At 37.2% G+C, this 7,041-nt stretch overlaps 1 long non-coding RNA gene across 1 annotated transcript; it reads right to left on the bottom strand.

Moving 5' to 3' along the window:
- Positions 1-271: 271 nt before the first annotated feature.
- LOC142831161 (uncharacterized) lies at positions 272-6,247 on the bottom strand. The gene is made up of 3 exons (XR_012906833.2): positions 6,071-6,247; positions 1,551-1,723; positions 272-336 (listed from the first exon to the last, which is right to left on the bottom strand). It is a non-coding gene; the product is annotated as an uncharacterized LOC142831161 (long non-coding RNA).
- Between the last annotated feature and the right edge of the window lie 794 nt (positions 6,248-7,041).

Genomic DNA, 7,041 nt, shown 5'->3' with positions numbered 1-7,041 from the left:
TGCTTAAATCTTATGATGAGGGTCAGGCTTGTAAACTGCTAGAACCAAATTACATTCCTGAGGGGAGGGGGCAGATTTGAAATAGGAAACCAGCATCCATTAACTAAAGTCTTGTGCATACAAAGCTCCCCAAAGTCAGATAGAAAACCAGCTGAGCCTTTTTTTCCTGTTCTTAGTGAAACTCAGAATAATCCAGCATAGAAAGAGAAGTATTATAGAAGCTAGTGTAACTTTATTGTGAACATAATAATCTCTCTATATCAAATGTGACATTTTCAGAAGCATGATTAAATGCTACTCACCTTAAAATGTGTTTAATGATTAGTCTCCAGCCAGCTGCAAGGGAAAGAATATCTACATTCATCTAAATGTTTTTCTTTCCTTTTTGCTATATATTCTATTAAAAAAATAATGGGCAGTCACTAAGACTGAATTTAACTTCTCCATATGTGTAGTCTGCTGGTGCTCATACATGGCGGTTAGCTGATACCTCAAGCTACCAAGAAGAACAGTTTCTGTTCAGAACAGTGCTGTCTGATTTAAAATCCTAGGCTCTGGTTACTTCAGGATTCAGGGAAAGGTATTTAATAAGCAAAATACTGCAAACAATTCTGCCACTACAGCCATTACAAAACAATGCTTCCAAAATCTTACAAAATTTCCCAAGATTTTTGTAATAGACTAAAATAGCAAGGGAGTCGCTTTGCAAGTGTTCTAAAGGCTTTTGAAATGCACAAAGGTATCTGGTTTTGACATGAAAACCTCTGTCAGGTATTTCCAACATCATGTCCAAATATACTGGAAAATATATGCAAAATAACTTGGTTTTAAAAGATGTGATCCTACAGGAGTCCAGACAGCTTCAATAGCACATTGAAATCAATAGCTGTTATGTGAAGATGCTTGCAAGATTAGACCCATAGCTAGACCCACAACCAATAATGCTCCTAACCTAGGTTTAGCTAAGGCAAGCTGACTAAGCTGCTTTTATAATCTTCCAGATCACACTATACTTTGTAGTACAGGAGCACAAACCATTACAAATGCTGAATTATTCTTTGAGGACATTTTCCTTTTAAATGTTTTGTCCTTATTCTCATTAGGAGGAAGAAAATAAAGTCCTTTCACAATGTGCTATCGATTTGGAACTCCATCCCCTTCCCTTGCCTTTCCTGCCTCTCTCAAAATTAGCCAGGAGCTGCTTGCTGCCCTTAGAACAGATGGCCTGATCTGAATCATTGTTGCACCTGACAAAGCCATTTTTCCAATGAGTGTCAAGTGTTGCCATCCTAAACTGGAAACATTTTACACTCATTTTGCACTGTTGTAAGTAACTACACAAGGTATAGGACAACAGTGAATCAAAAGTTCATGATCTTTTAATAGAAAGTCTTCTAAAGAAACCACAGAATTAGCATCTGCCAACATAAGATTTATCTGGTCTCCAGGAACGTCCTAGCTGGACCTAATGCTTAGTTGCCTACAAGACTTGTAATTTCTCTTCTAGACAACAGGGCATTCCTAGCCTGGAGATTGCTGTTCATACCTACCCAAGATAAAAAGGAAGTTTCATTCCTGGGCTCTTGAAACAAACAGAAGGTGAGTGCCATCTAGAAGTCTCTGAGACTCTAATTCTGCTCTTCTGTCTTCCAGGAAACAGCAAATAGATTTCTATGTCAGATTAGTGCAGAAGAAGAATTCGGTTTTCTCTTTAGCTCATTTCCTAAAATGATGCATCAAGAAGAGAATAAAGACATGACTAGGGAGTGAGGGAGAGACATATACTACCTTAGACTTTGGTTGGTTGGGTTTTTGACTGGTGAGTAGGTTGATTTTGCCTGGGCAGCTGAGTAAATTACAACATATTCCACAGCAACATAACAACTTTGTACCTCTGCACTGAGAAGAGGGGATTTTTTTATTGTTCTTAATTATAACTAGCTGTAAAATTCTACAAATAAATGCTAAAATGAAGGAATAAAATAATTCGCAAGAAAATACTTGCCAGGAGTACAGATTCAACCAGATTACCAAACCATGAGCTGATCTAAAATCAAATAAATCATCTAGCCTGTGTCTTACCTCTGAGACAAGTCAAATGTTTATATTTTAGTTTGAAATTCAGGCACATTCAGTAGCATATCACTATCACATCATAGGTTATATTGGCTTCCTGCTCTCATAGTTCACAAATTAAAGAGGAAATAAATGCTTTTTAAGTAGTTGCTTATTGGGAATTTGGAAGTATATAAAACACATCTGGTTTGCCTTCATATCTGCTTCAGGATAAAGCTTGCTTAGAAGTATAGAGCCAAACAGAGTTCGCAGGGCTATGAAAATATATTGGCTGTATCAGGCTTCATTTTCTTTTAGTTCACTACATTACAAATTACAGTCCCTGTTGTTCTATGTTCTATTGCCTGCTGTTTGTCAACCTCACTTACTATGGGCCTGGTCCAAGGTTCATTGCAGTTAATGGACAGGCTTCTATTAAGTTTAATGGGTGTTGAGTCAGCCCCTATAGTCACGGCATATGATCAGCAGAGTGATCATCTTCAGACTATGTCTAGAAATGAATTTGTGTTGTAGATAAAAAGTCAGAGGAATTTCCACCCTCAAAGTAGTTTACTTGGAAATGTTACACACCAATTAGAATATGAGCACAGAAAGAAAAAGCATCTTCTTAACTACAAATATAGTGACATGTTAACTTACTGGCAAAACACCAGAGAAAAGGCTGGTTATGAGCCAGTTTTGTTTATTCTTCTTAAGATCCTCCACATTTTATCTTAAAGGTCATCAAAGCAAAAATCACCAGATATTGTACCACCAGATCTTTTTTGCTTTTCTGCCATACCTTTGAGTTACCATATATCTAAAGAACAACACTCAAAGAACAAATAGACACTCCTGCAAGGTAACTTGAGAAAACCAATTTTACTAGCAGCCTCAACCACACTATGATATAAATATATCACACTGTTGTCATAATAAGAAATGAAGAATCTGAAACTGGTACACATGTAGGAACTTTGTGGTAGTGTGCAGTAGCCAAGAGGCTATAAATTTGTCCTTTCCCATCTGTCACTTGACTACAGACACATTTAAAGTATCAGATAATATCTCAAAGACAAGGGAATTAAAAGTGAGCACTTAGCAGCCATGTGTACTGCAAATGTAATGTATCATTAGCTAGTGTGTCTCTCTACCACTGTCCTCTACTGGATGGAAAAAAATATTAAATGGGTGACATAGACCATATATATATGAAAATCTGTAGAGATTCTCCATTGTCCTGCACATTTAGAGAAGGAGGATTGGAGTTCTGTTCCCACTGTTGCTAAGATATTCTGAATAGCCTTAGGGCAGTATGGATTTTTTTTAAAAAATACAGATAGAAAAAGAGTACTGAGTTCTGACTGACAAGTTTCACCGGAAAAGTACCACTTCTAGAGAAAAGTCTCTCCCAGGAATCAACTAGCAAGCAAACTATCAAAATGACTGAGCTACATGCCATGAACCAAATAGCTCAAAATTCCATCATGAATTGTATCTGGTACTACACCATCCTCCTGAGCATCTGTTTGTGCCAGAAGGTAAATACCAAATATGACGACAGCATAGCACATGGGTGGCGTTTTTGTTTTTAATTGTGTGAATCTATGTTATCTAATATTACAGCAAGATTATGAATATAGCAAGATTCTTCGCCATCCACAGACAAATGGCCATTAAGGAATGAAAGGCTTGAGAATATCATTGCTGAGATACAACTTGGAGGGGAAACATCTAGACCTGTCACAAAAGCTCACAAAAGAGATGTTGTTTCCGAACTGTGGTTCTCCATATATGATACATTTGCTGATCAGTTATTTCCTACAAAGTAAAACAATGGTAATTTGAGCTGCAGCAGGTGACTGTGGCTATTTTCCACACTCTGGGTCTGAAGATTCATATTCTTAGTAACTTCTTGTCTATTAGAACTAACCACTTGACACATCAGTAGTAGAAATGTGAGCAAAGACATCAGCCACCCTGTGCATCTGAACCTCATTCTGAAAAGCAAATTAAAAGTCCACTTGAAAGCAAAGGTGACATTTGTATGTCATGCTGCCAGCAAAGCTGCAGTAGCTTCTAATCCATTCTCAGAATCCAAAATCAGCAGCAAAGTTATTTAAAAGAGAAGAGCATGATAGTAGCTTTGCTTGCATTTGTCAGGAGCTGAGCTTGCAGATTTTGTGAGTTTGTTGCACAGAGTATTAGAAAGATTTCAGAAAAATCTTATACTAACATTTTGTAGGTTAAATCATTTTTTCTTCATCCCTGAAAATGCATGGCATATTTGCCAATGCTCTGTGGGGTTCTGACAGAGCTATCTTTGGATACCTGATAAGATAACATGATGAATGCTCTTAAGACTCTAAATAAGTTAAAAAACAATCCCAGAATTCTTGTATTAAACTTTTCTGACTGCAGCTAAGCTCTCAGCTTTCTATCAGATTAACATTTATTAAGTTATGTCTTCTATTTTTTTCCATTGTTAGGCTGCCCTAAAAATTGAAAGCAATATTTCTCAGGCAAAATGTGCAACAGATCTAGAGACTGCACTGCAAATAGATCAAAAGATGAAATACTGTACAACACCCAAAACCTACGGTACATAATTAGAGGTTGAAAAAAGTTCTTCTATACTTAAAGGGAAAATGTAACGGAATAAAGTGTTTTTTAGTAAATGATGATAGGATTGGATTAATGACGTATCTATTGGCTGATCATATGGGAAAAGCACAAGGGTGGCTTGCAGAAGCCTTTCCCCTTGCAATCACTCATGGAGTGAAGTTAAGAGGAACAGATAAAGCATATATTAGTGTTTTCAGAGACCTGGATACTGTGGTGATAAGAGAGGTCATATAAGGTCAAGTGGGCCAAAAAAACTAAAAGATTTATTGCCATCTGTGTGATCACACAATGCACACAGTTCAGTCCTGTGTTTGGCCCATTTGCCAAGTCTTTGACTTCCACGCTGATCTCTCTTCCCTATATTGCTTGCACCCATTTCACTCAGGTAAGCAAGAGAGAAAAGAGAAAAAACTACTGTTGTGAACTGTGGCCACTGAAAGCTTCACGAAGATCTTTTGGTCCTTTAAATTTTAATTCTATTGTCTCAACACAAAATCTGGTTGATTCTGACCATGCCTGATTTCTTAGAGCATAGGTACTATAACTGGGTTGCAAATAGGAGCTGGGCTGCAGCTACCCTTCCCTTCCAATATTGTTAAATGGGGGAAGGGATACTGGCTAGATCACCAGTAGAATGGATGGACTATGGAGCATCCTCGTATGGAAAAGGCTGTGAGTCTAGGGCTTAGCAGAAACTTTGTTCCCCCTCTTCCATCCCTTCCCATTCAGACCATCCACATCTCCCTCATTCCAGTCATCCTCATTCACCAAGGCCAACCTCAGTCAGATTCTTCATGTTGTGAAAATAGTAGCTGAAATTGACATGAAACTGATATAACCCGATAAACCTGTTTCACCCCATCTCTGTTACATCCTGGCCTTTTTGAGATTGTTACAGTTAAAGCGGGGGGGGGGGGGGGGGGAGAGTCTTTATTTGACTTTGATTGCTGGTTAGACTGCAGACTAACAAATAATAAAAACAAGGGTGAGGCTCATAAGGAAACAAATGCTCACAGTTACCCAGTGCAGATAATGTTTTCTCCATGCTGGCTGTCTGAACAAAAAATCTTTTCTATTCATGTCATTTGAAATGAGGAAGGGTAACAAGCAAATACAGGTACAAATATAAATGAATCCTTGTAACTTAGTTAACTCAGTTTAGATCATTCAAAACAGAAAAGTGGCTAACACTACTGCGAGGGTGCTGTATGAAAGCAGAAACAATAGAGATGCTTTTTTTATACCACAAAGTCAAGTCTTCCATGTATGTGTATACACACACACACACACACACACACACACACACACACACACACACACAGAGAGAGAGAGAGAGAGAGAGGGAGAGAGAGAGAGAGAGAGATTGTCTGAAAACTTATATTGAAGTTACCTGTCCTGTTTGTATTAAAATTCACATATACAATGAAATAGCTGCATAACTAGCACATCTTTGAGAGAGTATTGGCAATGATTTTTTCTTAGGCAATTATAACTTGTTGCTTCCTCACTCATTCAGAATCTAGTCATCTGAGCATCTGGCAACATCTAGTTTTTTCCTCCCTGAGCTGCTTAACCTACAAAAGAAGAAAAAGATAGGTATTCAATAGCTTATGATGATGCAACAGCATGATGTGTTGTTATATACATTTCCCTGTCCTAGAAATAAAATCATCCTTAAAAGGTGATTGTTAAGAAAATCATGGGATTTTATAGACAAAATTGACAATAGAGCAACAACAAATTGCAGTGTTCACAACAAAAAAAAGACAAAATATCATTAAAAGATTAATAAATAAAAGCAATTTTAAAAGTATCAGTAAACAAGTAGTCTACTCTGAAAGCAAAAAACCAGACTTCTATGTAATGCATACCTAATTATAATACACAAACAAAGCTGGATGTACAGTAATAGGTAATATAGAGGGTAGATACCAGATGAAAATGACAAAGATACAGATGGCCTGAGTTATCGGGCTATATACTGTAGCTTATTCAGTCTTTCAACAAGTTCTATACATGGCATATCATATGGTAGCTCTTTTCTTAATTCCATTTCCCTCATGTCATAGTAAGATCCTTTTACATCTTCCGTTATTGTCCCACAGAGTCAGGAGTCACTCACCATATAACTATCTATATGCTACAGTCTATTAACAGTAATTAAGTTTTAAATGCCAATGCAGACTAAGCATTCTGGATATGCAAACCAATAAGAAATTAAACATGAGAAAAAACTAAAAAAATTCTGTAGGAACTGAGGCATCGACGTATGCCTTCCTTTTATTACATATACAGAATCATGGCTTTTTGATTTCACTGATCCAACTCATGTGGTGTTCAAATAGCCAATGGCTAGTACAG

The sequence above is a fragment of the Pelodiscus sinensis genome, chromosome 12, assembly GCF_052426305.1.
Source record: "Pelodiscus sinensis isolate ZL-2025 chromosome 12, ASM5242630v1, whole genome shotgun sequence".
NCBI classification, from domain to species: Eukaryota; Metazoa; Chordata; order Testudines; family Trionychidae; genus Pelodiscus; species Pelodiscus sinensis.
This window is presented reverse-complemented; position numbering and strand designations above follow the sequence as displayed.